The sequence below is a fragment of the Brienomyrus brachyistius genome, chromosome 1, assembly GCF_023856365.1.
Source record: "Brienomyrus brachyistius isolate T26 chromosome 1, BBRACH_0.4, whole genome shotgun sequence".
Lineage (NCBI taxonomy): Eukaryota > Metazoa > Chordata > Actinopteri > Osteoglossiformes > Mormyridae > Brienomyrus > Brienomyrus brachyistius.
Genome location: NC_064533.1, coordinates 27648947 through 27666202, shown reverse-complemented (window position 1 = coordinate 27666202; position 17256 = coordinate 27648947). Strand labels below are relative to the sequence as shown.

At 43.9% G+C, this 17256-nt stretch overlaps 1 long non-coding RNA gene across 1 annotated transcript; it reads left to right on the top strand.

Moving 5' to 3' along the window:
• Window positions 1-12062: 12062 nt before the first annotated feature.
• LOC125745822 (uncharacterized) lies at window positions 12063-16907 on the top strand. The gene is made up of 2 exons (XR_007398786.1): window positions 12063-12933; window positions 14454-16907. It is a non-coding gene; the product is annotated as an uncharacterized LOC125745822 (long non-coding RNA).
• The last annotated feature ends 349 nt before the right edge of the window (window positions 16908-17256 follow it).

Here is a 17256-nt window from a genome sequence, read left to right as displayed (position 1 = left end):
CCCCCACAATATAATTTTCCACAAAATTAGTTTGACTTATTGTCTTATGGATCCTATTTAAAAACGGGATATCGTCCTTTATTTAATTCACTCAACTGCTGAGGGATTGCCTGGAAAGAGCAGAAGCATTCAAGAATTAAAAAAAAAAAACTAGCTTGTCCAGTTGGGTAAGGCATGTCCTATTTATTAAGATGCCTGATGTACAATGGCTGGAGTTTGTTTATGACTAGACACACTGGGCCGCCTTCTGACTGCTCTATACAGTTGCAACCCCAACCATTTTATTGGCTACAGAAGATGCAAGGTCAACTTTTAAGCCAGCACATTAGTCTAGAATCCATTAGACACCTGGCAAATAGTCAATTCTTGTAAGAGCCGAGCAGATAATGTAATTGAATCTCTATAAATTCCAGTGACACAGCCACTACACATTAATTGAATTGCGTTTTTAAATCCATTCAGAATTTTCTCATGGGCACAAGAAGGAGTGTACAGCTCTTTTTTTTCATTAGGACTCAATTACACAGGTTGTTTCTGCTAATGCGTGAAGATTATTTTTCCCAATTACTTCTTACATGCTGCACGTCGCTCTCCGCTCTTTGGAAGTTGTGGCAGACCCTGGCCTATGAAGCATACGTTAAATGTTTTGTCAATGAAATTTGTGTTACTGAGAATAAGTGCTGCATCTGTTTCGTAAGGCAGTGCAAACTCGCTGGAATAGCGTATGGTGTAACCCACAGAAGTACAGAAATTAAAAATACATACAGTTAATATATAATGTCCTTTTTAGGGCGTGAGAGTCATTTACAAGAACTTATGATTTAGACATAGAATAATATGTCTGTCATTTATAAACAGAGCAGTTTTAAACAAATGACACCTTCTACACCTTGGATATTTCTTTCCATATCACCTGAAATAAACTGCCCTCAAAACTCAGTTCACTTCTCTCTTATTGGTGAATGTAGAAAACCTCCAAGAAGGAACCAATGGTTTCATGGTTTGAAAATCACCAGAGACAATGGGCAGAAGATGCACTGGGAGGGGAGACAAATGTTAACAGGAACAGCTTGTACTATTTTGGTTTTTATAAATACACCAAGTTAACTTGGATATCATTGGACTTTTTGTAGGTAAGTAGGTAGATATATTTTATTGGTCCCCAGGGTGGAAATTGCGTTTCTGCAGCAGGTCTGAGCAAATGCATGCAGTTTAACAATGATGCAACATTCCCAAAAAAAGAAGCATTTTAACTACAGTGTGATACAAATGCAATACAATATAAATACAATACAAAAGATATGTGTAGCTGAACAAAATGTACAACAATAAGCAGGATCAAAGAGAGACATAGACCAAGTTGATTCGAGGTCAGTTCACCGGTGCTAGGAGGTGTTATGGAGGTAGGTGCTTCTTGGCAGGAAGATGCTCCAGATGCTGACTAATGGTGCCCCATGAAAATGCATGGTCAAGAGCATGAACGTGGATATTTGTAACAAGTTTCACCCTGATCCTTTCTTCTTCCATCTCCAACACTGGACAGCCCTGTCACGGATTCAGCCATTTTGTTGAGCTTATGTCACCACAGCAAGAAGGATGACATTAGATAGCGCTGAATGATAAAACATGACTAAAGGTCTGTTCTAGACAGCACAGGACTGGAACATCATCAGGAAATAAGGTTCTGCTCTGTCCTTTATTGTTAAAGGGCGTCTGTCTTATTTGTCCAGTCCAGCTTATTGTCAAGAGACACATAGAGCCTGGCCAACCTCAGCCTTCCTGATGTTTAGTCGCAGCTGGTTGTGACCACCCAGCGCAGCGACGTCCCTCATTAAGTTCTCGAAATCTCTTTCACCGGCCTGTCAATGCAGCCCACGGTGGAGGAGTCAGCCAAAAACCTCTACAGATGAGAGGCCTCAGATGTGGATTTGAAATCTGACGTGTTTGAGGGTGAATGGGACAGAGGAAAAACACGCTTCCTTATGGGACCCTTTTCTGTTGACAATCATCTCTGACCCACAGTTTTGTAAAAAAATATTCCAAGCTCTCGTATCCAATCTCACGCTGTATGGTAAAGCAGGTTCATCCAGCAACAATATAATTTTCATGGGACTTCCATCAGACTAGCTAATGAGAAAGACGTTCCACTACAGGATGGAAATCCATTTTTTAATATTTAATCTTTTGCAAAACCATTCTGGAAAGAGACATAAAACAATAAGACAACCAGTCATATTAAAACACTTGAAGCTGTAATAAAATCCAGCCAACTAGAAATTTGTGCTAGTAAGACTTACTTAAGCAGGTATGTATAGCTGACTAAATACACATATGTGTATAGTAACATTTACCTAAGAGCTGGGCTCATCAGCAAACAGGTAAGTATATAATTATTGCCTGGAAGAAAACATAGTCAATTCAGGATGAATTTGTATGGCCATGTTTTTGGAGATATTCTCAGTGCAGTCAGCTGAAAATGTAGAGAATCTTGGAAGGGAATTTCAATCCATTCATCCGGCATAGATATATAAATGAGACAAAGATGAAAGCTTCTTGTATCATAATTATTTATGATCATGCTCTCTGTGGAATGGATGGTGTAGTGGCTCTGAGGCTACCAATCTATAGCAGCACTCAGAAGGTTGCTGGTTTGAATCCCAAGAATACCAGGAGTGATTCTACTCCATTGGGCCCTTGAGCAAGGCCCTTATCCTGCAATTGCTTTGTCCTGTGTGTGACATTAGTCAACCTGCAGCCCTGCAAACAGGCCCTTTAACTTTGAGGGAAAATATGGAGGTTCATGGCAGGATTGGCACTCCAGCTGCCAGAAAAACTCCGTTCCATTCAGACTAGTGTGGTGCTGATGGGGCACCTGCTGCATGGCTGCACTCAGGTTCTGGTGGTTTGTGGTGGAGGCAGCCCTCCATCATAGTGAGCTCCTTACCCCCCTCTCTTGCTTTGATAAACCTTGTGGGGAATTTTGCACATACTGTTCAAACTTTGTACAATTTTCACTTTTAACGAATGTTTAAACAAATTTATCTGCGAGTGTTTACCAGCACATTCAATGTTTACAAAGTTTAGAATTATTATAGCATGAAACTGTACTGGAAATTCCATATTAGAAAAACAGCATTTTCAGAGAATATTTACGACAAAAGCATCTTTTAATAAGAGAAAAATGTACGTGTAGACATCCATTCATCATAGAAAGCTTCTCTGCTTACTTCCTCAATCACGTAAATATAAAACCAAGGTAGTATTGCTTCCACATTAAAGCAGACAGCACACTCTTACTTTAGCATTACTCATTCAGCTGCTAATTCATTCACTAAGTAATGACCCAATAATCTTTGAATTTTAAATCGCATCCATGCTTCCTTTCTTTAACTCTTGGAGTCTGGCTGAATATTCTGAGGTGAGCCTGACGGCTGTGACAGGTAAGGATGCCTGTCCATCAGTGCTTCTCCTACAACCATCAGCTCAGCATCTGGTCTGGCGGCTCCTCTTGACAGGAGATGTACACGCAGCACGGCTGTTCATACCTGAGGATTGTTGAATTAATTTTGTCTGTCCACATTTTGAAATCCTTCCCCCTAAGATATTCAGGTCCCATCGTAGATGGACTTTATAAGATACAAGGGGCATTTCCTTCACAAGGATTTAAACAAAGAATGTTTCATCCCACTCTTCTTATTCGGAGTGAACTAGTAATTGTTGCCGATTAATATGATTATTATTAGTGGTAATAGTAGAAGTGATATTTGTATTGATAGCAGTATTAATATTATTATTAGTAGTAGTGATAGTAGTAGTAGTAGTAGTAGTAGTGATAGTAGTATTAATAGTAGTATTAATATTATTAGTAGTAATAGTGATAGTAGTAGTAGTAGTAGTGATAGTAGTATTAATAGTAGTATTAATATTATTAGTAGTAATAGTGATAGTAGTAGTAGTAGTAGTAGTATTGGAACTTGTTCAAATACTAGTATCATGAATTTTGCACCATTGTATGTTTTTGATAACAGAGCTTCTTTATGGTTAGTTTTTAAATATGTCTACTACACATGCATGTTTTAGGTTACTGATTGTGAGCAAAAGGTGAGAGTGTGAGCAAAATCTTCATTTACTTTACTTGTTTGCTACCAGTTTTCATAAGGAAAGGAACTTAAAAAGTACTATAATCTATGAGTGGCCAATTTGCCATTCATCTTTGTCTGCATTTGAAAGTGATGGACGGCTGCCCAGATGATCCCAAATCAAAGATGGCTGGTACCAGATGTCTCAGTGATAAGGCTAGATAACTAACAAACTTTAACTAGATCTGGCTAATGACTCACTACTTTTCCAGCTCAGAGGCACTGAAATAATATATGAAGACATGACATTTTATCATGCAGCAGATAGCTAGCTAACTGTCTGAGAATGTACCAGAAATCCTATTTGCTGTTTTTTAGATGGAGCTGCTGATGAGAAAATGACAGCACTCTGATTCTTGCTCCAGTGGTAGATGTAAAGCTGCAGGGCTATTCAGGTAAAAAAAAAGTCAGTGGTTCAGTTAAAGAAGATTAAACTTTCCATGATATCCTGCTTTTGGTCAGGCTGGCTGTGTCGCCGCCATATCAGAGATGAGTTTAAGTTATTTATTGCATCAGGCACTGTTACTATGTATTCTAACACAAACAGCTGCACGAATGGTAAACATAATAATATTATCATGTTATCAAACACTGGCACTGCAAATCCCGACATATTTTGGGCATGGTAAGTATCCGAGATTTGGTTGTAACTTCAGCAACTGGTGTTTGAGGAATCTGGTTAATTCATCAGTTTTTTCTAGATACAAAAATTATGATATTTATTTGGTGTGCTGATTTCTCCACTCCCAGAACTCTTTTCACACCAACAGCGCAGGCATATCACAATTCAAACTTATAAACCTACTCAGAGTCAGTGGTAATTGGTAGAGCTGTTGTTTGACCTGGGGTAATTCTATTGTGGTTCTTAAAATTTGTTTAGTGAAGTTTCTTTCAGCCGTTTTTAAGGAATCAATGTGGTAATGGGACAGAGATCACCTTGAGTTTGAGCTCTAACTCTGACACCCCTCTGTGTGCATGTATCAGTAATACACAGTGGCTAAATTCACGATCCTTATTGGCCATGAAGACAGGTGGATTAAAATGCTTAGTGACACTCCGCCTGATAAAAGTCTCTATCCTTCACATCTCTGTTTATTTTAGAATTCAGCGATTAATTGTCATTGTTGACACACAACAACAAAAGGCATTCTCTGCATTTAACCCATACGTGACATAGCGGGGGGCAGCTAATTCAGCTCCGAGGGAGCAGTACCTTGCTCAGGGTACTTCAGTGGTGTTTTGCTGGTCAGCGATTTGAACTAGCAACCTTCCGATTACAAGTGCACTTCCTTAACCATTAAGCCACCACTGCCCACCCAAAGAAGCCTGTCAATTAGGTGGTGAGCAGATTAATTTAAAGATGAAAGAGAACTTTTATGTGAACTTTTCTTCACCTCCATGCATGTTTATTTGCATTAAGGTCTCTCCCCATTTTCTTCTAATCGGGAACAACTAACTTACCCCACACACTGTCATATTTGGAGTAGGGGGTAAAGTCTGGCCCATATCTCCTCCAGTGTTCACTGCAGGGATACGCTATACATTATGTCTCCTGCCAGTGAAAATGATTAGGATTGGTAAATTGTCAGGCAAATGCTTGGGCATTAAAAATCTGTATAAAACCTTCTGCAAAATTCACAAAATTCACAAAATCTGAACATCTTAGTAATGATCATATACAGTTTCTTAGCTTAAGCCTAAAAATGTTTCACAAGGTGACATACAGTGGTTTAAATCAGACCAACACGCTGCCAATGATTAATGACATTCTGGGAGACAAATGAAGCTTCAGATAATTTAGATGTGATGAGAGCCCCATGGATATTAACTGAGAAAGGCCCACTTTGAAAGGGTTTGCATACATGTGAGAGGACTGACTTCGCGTGATCACAGCGAGGATACAGGCAAACATCCACGTCCGTAAGTTAGGGAGCCTTCACTCCAGAACCTTCTGTAATGTGTCTCTGTGATGGAAAGTCATTAAGGCAAGACTATGAGATCAATGTTAGCAGCACCGCAGAATACGTACAAGGCCATGCACAGGCAAAAGAGGAGCTGATACATCACAGGTCCCTCATGAATAACAGCTGGGACAATTTCCAAGCGACAGCAGTTCAGTCACTGCCCAGATCAATGTTGATATTTCACTCTAGGCCTCTACGTAATTGTTTTACTATTTTCATTACCGTAACTTTTATATTAAATAGGTGATATATAAGCAAAAGACAGTTGCCTCCCCCACAAAATACACCAATATTCCAAAGTGTGTATATATGAGAATCGCAGTGGCAGGACACCATGCAGGTGAGACCAGACCTCTCCTTTTCTACATACTCTGGCTCATTCCAGAGGTTCCCCAGTTATTCCCAAGTCAGCCAGGAGACACGGGCGATATAATTCCTGCAGCAGTATCCTGGACCTGCCTCCGCCCTGCGGGATGTGCTCAGAATAGTATCCTCGGGAGTCAACCAGGTGGATCCTCATAAGATGCCCGAACCACCTCACCTGCCACCTCTTGATATGAAGGAGCAGGCTTTATTTTGAGGTCCTTTGACTCCCCTAACATCACATCCTGTCAAGGAGAGTCAGTCGAGCAATCCTATGGAGAAACCTCACTTTGACCTTTTATTCTGTTGAGCTGTCATTGCCAGCAGCTCATGATAATAGGTGAGGGTTGGTATGTAGACTGATTGATAACGGGGTGTATACCAGGGGCGGGGCCACTGGGTCCCGCTGAAAGCTGATTGGTCCCTGGAGTGTCCCCTCCCCTGTTGCTCATTGATTGAAAAAACATCATTGGCTAATGATAAGGTTTGCCCCTCTGTATGAATTACGGTAAACCCTGAGCCTAGTCCGATGCCTTTGCTCCCACTTCACTACCACAGACCTGCTCACTGCCCACAAAACGGTAGCAGCTAAACCAAGCCAGCTGTTAATCTGGATTAACTCTCATCAGAAAGGAAAGGAGCGAGCCACTCTGCTGGGGGAGAATGTCACAGCGGCAGCTGATGAGGCTCGGATTCCCGTCTCTGCCGCTTCACACTGGAACCGCTCGCGTTCTGCCACTGGAACCGGGGTATTTGCTGGGGATCGCCAGGTGGTCACGCCACCCATTTTCAGCCTAAAATAGCTACGTGGGACCATCTTATGGGCTCAGCACCCGCAAAGTGAGAGGTGGGGTTAGGGTGCACTGCCATTTAAGCGGGACGGACCCACGCGGATCACGCATATTTATAGTAACAGTTTCATGGCAAGACTCTAATCCCAGTGTCCTAACAAACCACATGCCCTCGAGGACATATTCTAAAATTGTAACATTATGTGCAAATATTGTATTATACACTTGCCATATAGGGGCATATACAGGGGCAGGGCCACAGGGGCACTGGCCCCAGCTGAAAGCTCCCCTGTCAGTCAGCAATTTGAGACATACGATTGGCTAATGATAAGACCGCCCCCTGAGTATGAATTATGGCCTTATGCTATACATTCAAAAAAAAATCCTATAATCACCATATCGCAATACCCTATAAACAACCAATACAGTTTTAAAAATTAGTGCATCAATTCACTTCTGTCTTCATGTGACTGTAGGAATGATTGTAATGGAGCTTGATTCTGTGAAATGAAGATGCATTGAAGAACTTATTTCCAACAAACTTATAACTTATAAGAGTGCCAATTTAAAGTAGTCTTATGGGTAAATGAATGAAAAATACTAATATCAACCATTGGTTGAGTGTCGAAACTGAGGATGTCATAGAGTATAGGAGGTAAATCCACTCACATTCTCTGCCAGACACATTCGTCAGTCCTCAGCAAAGGAGCCTTCACCTCTTTTCCCTCTTTTTTACAGGCCGTAAATCCATGTTCATCCTCCTCCGTGATACCAGCGATGCTCTCACACGGAACGCAGTCGTCCCAGGTTAAGCAGTGCTCCAAGAACATGACTAGTGGTAATCCACGCTAGGGCACAGAACCTCCGACTCGGATACGTCCTTCACCACTGCCCTCGGGGCGATACTTCATCTCCCTTTATTGATGCGCTGCCCCCTCTTGCCAGAATATACATGTTACAGGCTACAAGTCAGGCTAATTCCGAATGTAAGGCTTTTCGCATTGGGAATGGGTGACGGATGCTACCTAGAAAAAGGGGAGAGAGAGAAGGTATAATCCATCCATCTGAGACTCTGTTATGAACTGCAGGACACATCTGAATGGGAGGGGCAGGGGGGGCATAAAGTCATCTCCCAGCATCCGCGCGCGTTTGAAAAACTCCCTCTGCCTCTTAATTTTTTTTTTCAAAATTTCAAAAAAGCTTGATCACCTTACGACACATTTTTTACCCCCAGGTGCATCTTGAGATTCAGTGGATGCTGCCATTGGCAGCCTAAAAATACAGCTGATTGGTGGATTTCAAATCGCAACACGCACTGAGTGACCAATATAAAAAAAAAAAAAAAAAAACACCAATATAATTCCAGCTTTTATTAATAAAGCATTATCAGTTTGCATTAAAATATTTGTGTTTATAATTTTTCATAATAGTTCACTGCATTCTTAATGAAGTCCCCCCTCCTCCCACCGCCATCGTGATTCCACAGTCCATGGACTCTGTTTTATATCAGGCAAGCAATTTTTAAAGTGGTTACATCATGTTGTTTTCAGATACTGTATACATTCTGCAACATTTCCTAGCTGTTACCAGAAACCTACCCCTGTTCTTCCGTAGGTCATCAAAAGACAAAAAAAACCTCAACCCTCCTATCACAGAACAATTCCCCGTCGCTAGCATCTCCACTCACAATCTGCCATAAACTGAAGTTCTCAAATAAAACAAAAAATATATATGTTGTTTCTTGTTAATAGTTAATGGTATCCCTGGAAAAAAAGCAACGAACGGCTGATTTCCTGCAATACAGAATTTCTGCACCATTTATACACAGTTATGATCTATATGATGCATTAAGAAAAAAATTGTACTTTCTATGAAATGCAGCATTTTACAGGTTCCAATCAAAACAATAATGAAAAAATATGAGCAGCAGAGTATACTATACATCATTTAAAATTGCTGTAGGTTCTGCTAAGAGAAAGCCAAGAGAATAAAGGACAGCACAAGGTGTCGAATGAATCCCAGTAAAGTTTTTCTCAGTCGTCTTCCACATTTGGTATTTACCTTATTTACTTTGCTATCTGTCATCACTTCCTGCTCTGGGGGCCGTTCTGCGTAGCTGTACACAGCCCCGCATGCAGCCCATTGGACAAGCACATCCCCTCGGCAACATTTTCATGCTCCTAAGGCATAAAACTGCCGTTAAAGTTCGTCCAACAAACACCTTCCGTTACTGGGATCAAAAGACCCTCCAGCAGTCGTTCTTACCAGAAATTCCGTAGAATTCGATAAACTCTGCTTTCCCACCTTAAAAACTTAAGCTAATGAATGAAAACTTTTCTGTTGATTTAACGGACATACATTTTTGAGATGGCTGGGTCAGATGGTCCCTGGACCAGTTGGGGGTTAAGGGTCCAAACCTGGGGTCCGAACAGGCAACCTTCTAATCACAGGCAAAGCGTCCTAATATGCTGAGCCAGTCACAATGTTGTCCAATGAATTTCCATGCAACACAGTCATGGTACCTTAATTTTTCCTTATTTTCTTAATGTTGTGTGTTAAGGGTGACTCGTTGGATAACGGTGTGGCCTCACACCTGTGGGGTTGTGGGTTTGAATTCCCTTCTCGGCTGTATGTTTGTATGTGTGGAGTTTGCATGTTCTTCCTGCATTGTGTGAGTTTGGTTCAGTTTGATGGACTGGCATCCCATCCAGGGTATCCCCCCGCCATGTGCTCTATGCTGTCTGGGATAGGCTCCAGGCCCCCCATGACAGATTTCCTGGATAACTGGTTAGATGATGGATGGATGTTATGCATTTACAGTGTCTGCTTTGTTCTAAATAGTTTTGGTCACTTCAGTAATATTTCACGCCTGATGTTATAGTGAAAACTAATGTGAGGGAGGCATTTTACACAACCCATACATCAAAAAGTGGATTTTTCAAATATAATTGAATAAAATACCCTGGTATGTCTGGTGGCGGAGGGGGGGTCGGGGAAATACAGCAGTTTTTCTTGGTTATATCTTAATACATGGCATTAGTTACCCAAGACGATGATTCACAATGCCAATCATTGCTTTATCCATAAACTTACCTATATTATTATATATTTTCAAAATATTATTAGCCTAATGTATGATTTTTGAAAAACATTTTGCATTTACTTTGTGAGACTAAATCCTAAAAAGCATCCATAGTGTGACAGTAACAATGACTGGGCGTGTTTATGATTTATCATAAACCTTGACTGCTAGCATCATTTGTCAGGAGTGCAGAGACATAAAACCAGACAATAAGCCTCTTTTCTTTTGAATGAGATTTTTTACACATTTTTGCTCATTCTATTTTTACACACTTCATCCCTTACTGAACCAGACCAAGAAAAAGCAGGACATTTTGGGGGCTTTACTCTTTACTGCGGAAATTTCAAGAGTCCATTTTGAATCCATTGGTTCTCAGGTCTCCGAAGAATAAAACCCCAAAAGCTGTGAAAATAAAACACACCCCAGTGTGTATTTGAAACCAGTGAATCTCCTGCAGAAACCCTGCTACACCAGGGAGCACATGTTCTCACTGGAAGGAGCAAAGCTTCAATGAAACCACAGCTGGGACTATTGATTCAGAGAAAAGGAGACTAAGAGAAAAGATAGCGGGAGAAGGTTCTGAGGGACAGTTCCTGGTGAGGAAAACAGCAACTGCTCCACAAATTTGACTTTGTAATCAAAAAAAAAAAGAAGAAAAACAGAAATACAGCTTCACATGAACATCGACGGTACTGGAAAAGAGGAGAGACACCAGGATGCAAGACAAAATAGGCTCACTCCCCCCCTCGGGGGCTCTTGTATGCTCCTAGGCCATGATTCCTGGGTCACGAGAACCTATTTGGAATATTAAAAAAAATGGCTTGATCGGTCTTACAAAAAAAGGTGAATATACTTCTAAGAGGACAACAGCGGTCTTTACAATGGAATATACATTTCTGAAGTGGCTTATGTCAGGATGAGCTAGAAACTTGATATATTATTATTCATGGGCTGTTTCACATTTCACTAGTCAAGAAATCAGGTTACACGGTGTTCTATTGTGGTACAGGGATATTTATTGCTCAGATCCCCTGCAGATTTTACGCCGGCGCTACAAGATTCTCTATTCCTCCCTCTTTTTAGTACGCAGCTTTTCTAAGTATAGTGTTAAGTGGCCATGGGATCTTCCCCGCACACGTACAGAGCAGGCGCGTAAAAGAAGGCAAAAAGGGACAAAGGGAATGAGGAAGGGGGGAGGAAAAGGAAAGAGAAATAAGTGAAAACATGAGACCACTTTATTTGGTAAGCCTATAAATAGTCTGCTGAATGGCAGCGAGGCAACCCGAGTGCATTGCAGGATGAGCAATCAATAAGCAGAAAGATGGATGAAGGCTCTCTTAACACTCTCCGAGCCCACAGACGACAGCTGAGGGGACTATTTTTTCCTATGGCTTACCGAATATGGAAAGGGAAGAGAGAGACTCTGCGAGCGACTAACGCATGTTTCAAATGCTTAGCTGGCTATAAAGCTGGAGAGCGCTCTCTTCCCGTGCTGGGAGTGCGGGCCATGTCAGCCCAGGCTGGCTGGGAAGTCCGCTTTCTCGCTCGCCGGGGCCCCGTGCGGGGTGCCCCCCTCCTCCGGCTGTGACCTCCCCAAGCACACGAGACCCTCGTAGAGTGAAGGACCCACCAGATGTATCCATCTCCATCACGGGAATCCCACGCTGCCTCCTCCAATGCTTGGCTAAGCCGCTGTTCCCGGCCGGAATGCATATCTTCCCTAAACAGAGCTTTCGTGCAAAAGCAGGTAACAGAGAGAAGAGGATGAGGTGTAACATGGATTGTGAGGAAAATCACCTAAGGAAGAATCAAATTTGAGTTTGATTTGTTTTTTTTTTTTACCTAATTGAGTAGGTTTGAAATTCAGCAACAAAAAGAAATTAAATGGGAAAAATAATAATTAAAAAAATTATAATAAAAAAATCGAAGAGAAGAAAACAAACAAACAAACTTCGTTCTGCGTCGCCGGCTTCCCCCAGCCTGCCAAAGGGTTTTGAATTAGCTATGTGTCAGTGATTACGCAGGTCGAGGTCGTTTATCTCCTTTAACAGGTCATCGGGTCATTTTGCTCGCAAAGTGAAAAACGCACTGCACATTTTTAAAAAATTATTTTTTACTGGTCGACCCTTTGCCTCTCCGCGAGTTCCAGCAGTTTATGTGACTTTCCGTGCAGCTTCACCGACACACGACACTGGCCGGCTGCCGGCTGCTGCATTGCCTGCATTTTTATTATTTTTTTTTTTCCTGGAGTGCACCATTTTCCATTTCCTTTATTTCCTCTGGAACTTCCCTCCCTAAAGGTGAAGAAGCTGCAAGTCTGCATCTCCCCAGCACCTACCCCCCCCCCCCTGCACCCCCTCACTCACACACACACGCAGGCACACACACACACACAGGCGCACACACACACGCTCGCGCGAGCGGCTCCTCGCTCACCCCCGCCGTCATCTGGAGGAGAGCTGATTCAGCGAATCGAACATGCAGCACGGGCACCATGGCTGCTGCAGCTGGAGCACGCTCTAGGTCACCGCTGCTCCCTCTGAAGCAGCAAGGAGGAGACGAGGAGAGCCGCGCGTGGATGGTAGCGGGAACAGGTAATGCACGCTCCCCCCTCAGTACGAAGGACGGACGGCATGATCGGGTCGATAACTGCATGCCTCGCTTGTATGATGTAGAGTGAAATTCTCACTCCTTGCACTGCAGCATCCAATGCAAACTTAAACAGCGGGATCTTTCCGTTTTTTTTTTTTTCTTTTGAGTGTGTGGCGCTCCCCCCCGCGAGGACGGAAGGGGAATGGGAGCAGGTGGAAACAGGACGGGAAAGTTCCGGCGGTCCGCCGGGGATTCGCTGTGCCTCTCTCTCTCTCTCGCTCTCTGTCTCGCTCTCTCGTTGTCTTTCTGCTGCATATCCCTGGCTGACTGAGCATGTTGTTGCTGCAGCACTGCACGCCACACCACACTGCCTCCCCCCACCCCCCTGCGATACCCCCCGCCGGCACCACAGTGACGGGCCGGTTAACTTCCACACGCAGCGGGGCCAAGCTTGGACCCATTCCGCATCCTGCTGTGGTGCGATACCCAGTTTTCCGTTGCGGACGCTCGCCTCGTCATGCCTGATATTCCTCATACCTCACGTGCGTTCAGAATGTTTGCCTGCCTGCTATCCCCCCCCCCCCCCCGCCCCCACCCCCCTCCCCGTTGGCCGGAAGTTTCAGGGATCGACCGGACGCAGCTTCTTGAGACAGAATTTCAGTCCGGAGGTGGGTGGTGATGATGTTGATGGTTGACACGCCAGCGATTACCAAAAAATGGAAACCGCTTTAGAAAAAAAGGAGGGAAAACAAGTGGAAAGCTACTGACCATAGAGATGGCAAAAGGGTGTCCATACCTTCGTTTTGCTGGAAGCACGGGTGCTGCAATGCCGTGTCAGCGCCCTGCTGCTCCGGGTTACCGCTGTAGAGATCAGCTGCACTGTGGCTTTTTCAGCAGGAACTGCAGGAATTATCCCCCTCACTGCTCCTTCCCCCCCCCCCCCCCCCCACCTCCCTGCGACCTATTGAATAATTCCCTCAACAGGATATCATACTCCCAACTAAACCAAGACAGGTCCCTGTTTTTTTTTTTTTCTATTTGGAAACCTTTTGTGATCACGGGCACCTCTGTAATCACACTCTCTCACCTTTAGTGCTCATATGAGCAGATTTTATCTTATCGCTGATTTTCTGTTGTGGAGCATCATCCCCACGATTATCTTCCCACCCGGGCTGATTCAGGGCCTCTTTGGGCTTCGTGTTAAACTAGGGTCCCAGAGTTGACTTGTTGAATGTGTAGAGTGGAGCTAACTACTCATTAGATTTGTCAAATGGGCATTGATCTACCGCTTCCGAATGATGCCTGTTGGATAAGGTACGCTAGGAAAAGGTGTATAAGGGCTAAAAAAGCAGGAAACAATTTGAAGCTAAATTCCAGAAGTGCTGAACACGACATTAGCCGGCGCATGTGACCCTCTGGCCTGCATGTTAGCCTAAAGCCTAAATCCAGCTCACAATGGCTTCCTGTTCCACTTGGATCGCTCGCTTTTTCAAACATCAGCACCCACTGTGACACGCTGCAGGGAGGAGGCTGCAAAAACCCTCGAACGGTGTGCCGGGAGACAGGCGCAGAGAGGAGGAGGAGAGAGACCGAGGAGGAAGGAGGTGAGCACGTCCCGAGAGCGGCATACGTCCGTTTGTGTGGCACAGGCGGCAGAATCAAGTTTGGAGACGACGGGGAGCCCTAAAGTGAGAGCGAGGTCAAGGAGACAATGGCGGAAAGGGAAGAGATTTTGCCCTATTTTTACTAGCCAGTAACCTTTACTGAAGAGTACAAGGACAAGCGAATCATCCTGCTTTATATCCCAGCTTGTTCTGCTGCCCTGCACCCAGTCAGTTCTCTGCTCCTTGAAGTCCGGGCCGGGATCTCTGGCAGCATCAGCGGCGGTCAGCATGGTATGGACTGTGTCACGTTTAAAATATTCTAGCCGGGCTAGTTGCTTTGGTCAGGAGGGTGGCTTTGGAGCTAAAAGGCGCTGCTTTTATCGTTTGGCTTGCAAAGGTGCTGTAGTACGCATCGAGCCACCTGCTCGGCTTTTAATAGTGAGAGAGAAAAGGCAGCGATGCTGGCCTTGCAGCTAACTCTGCAGCAAAGCTCCTCATTCATTTTTATCGCTCTCCTAATGCCACTCACCGGACCACGGCAACGTGTGCGTGAACTGTACACCTTGTCTTCCTGGAGCACATACTTCTTTATGTACCCATATGGACATATGATAGCTATGGAATGTAAAGAAGTATGTATTTCTGGTCAGGCATCAAGCATCACGAAGTAGAGGTCAGCATACCTTTGGCTGATTAACACGTCGTTGCCGCTGTCATTCTGTTGACTTTCCAGTTCTGTGTGGATTGCATGTTTTAAGAAGGCTGTTTGCTCGTGGACCGTCTCCCCGTGTTTGGAACGGCTCGGAGTTTCTTGCGACTAATTTTACTGCGTGGTTGTTGTAGCTTAGCGCTGGATGGCATATGAGGTCCCTCCGGGAGCCGTTCGGAACGGCAAGTGTTATGGGATGTGCGACAGTGAATGGGTCCGCTCTTATCTGGGGTGTGGAAAAAGTTTGCGAGGTCCCCAAATCCCAGCAACAACCCGGACTGTTACTGATGAGAGCATGACGACATTGACAACAGTGGTGCAGTTGCAGTACTACTTTGTCAAGGCATGACTTTATCAATTACACTGGAGTACAGCTCTGGACAGGCACTGCTGCCACCATTGATGGATTCTGCTGCATTACCGTTTACACCTGAATCTGAGCCAGCTGCAAATTAGCGGTTAATTTTGCAGAAATATAATCATGCCAAAGGTGTTTTTTGGCGATTAATGCTATAATCCTTTTCAAGGGATCAACCACTTTGAGTAAAAAACAAAGAGCCAACCCAGGAAGTGTGGGGGAGGTCTTGAGAATAGACCCAGAGGGGTGTCAATTTGACACGTAGGGCTGGATTGAATGTCTGCTTGTTGCTGAGACAAGGGTTTGAGGGTGGCCATTTGCTCCTGCTATTTAAAGATCTGGCATCTCCACCGTTCTAGATCATATGGCTTGTCAGTTAAAATCCACTTCCCCTCACCCTCCCTCTCTCCCGTCCTCTGTTTCTTTCTCTCAAACCCCCCTTCCACCCCCACTCCCGCCCCGAATTCCCCCCCCCCCCATTGTTCATATTTGCTATGCTTGCCAAATGCTTTTCTGGACTGGAAGGCGGTCAGATTAGGGCATGGAAACCTGACAATGCGGAGCTTTCTGGATGAGGCCTAGTCGTCAGCTGACGACTTCAAAGCATAAAAGACGGGCTGGTGATGAATGGACGTCAGTCCCGCTCCCCTTCACCTCTCCTTTATGTCCTGCTTTCGTTCTCTCTCTTTTTCCTCCCCCACCCTTGTTCTCAATTCCGGTAGCTGTCTCTTCATTTTCCACCATCAGTTTACATTTTGCACAGAACGTAGCAATTAGCTTAGCGGGAACGTAAAGGCAAAATGCCCCCAAAACGGACGTGGTGTGACCTTGCGGGGGGCGTCCTGCGTGCGCGTGTCACAGCCAGGGTGACGCCATGGTTTCCCGGCTCGCTATCTGATCCACTCCCACGACGGACCCCTCGCTTTCATGATGCCGTGTGTCGTGTTGGTCTTGCTGCATTTCGGTGTCGACCTGTGGTGTCGTCTGCCAGATATACGCCACCATATGCTGCGTTAAAAGTGTTGCAAGTAAAAACTATACTGCACCCAGTCCTATGCGAGTCAGAACGTGAATGAAGCCAAAATTACCTAATAAGTCAAATCTGTACATAAAATAATGATAAAAATAATAATTATTATTATTGCTACTTTTAATAATACTCATTATTGTTGTTATTCTTGCTTTTAATAAACTTCCACCTTGTCCAATGCAAGTCAAAATGTAAATGAAGCCAAAATGTTCTTAATATGTGAAATCAGCCCATAAAACAGTTCATAATAAAAATAGTAATAATACTAATATTAATGCTCATTATTATTGTTGTTCTTGCTGTTAATGAGCTTCTGTAATCATACCAATTTTACACCCACTGTATCGGTACAGCATTCTGCACCGTATTGCATTAATTGTAACACCGTAGCGCGAGTCAGCAGCATTGCAGCAACGCATGCGCTCACACCCTGCGTACAGCAGGCAATGCGCAGAAACGCTGAGACTGCTGACCGGAACGTACGAGCTGGCCGCCTCTTTGCCCAAGTATTGTTTACCTCTCCGCCATGCGTGCTAGCATTTCACTCCCAGGAATGCACGGCACGTTATTGCCCTGTTTACCCAATCATTTATTCTACATGCGTTGCAGAAAATGCAGTTTACG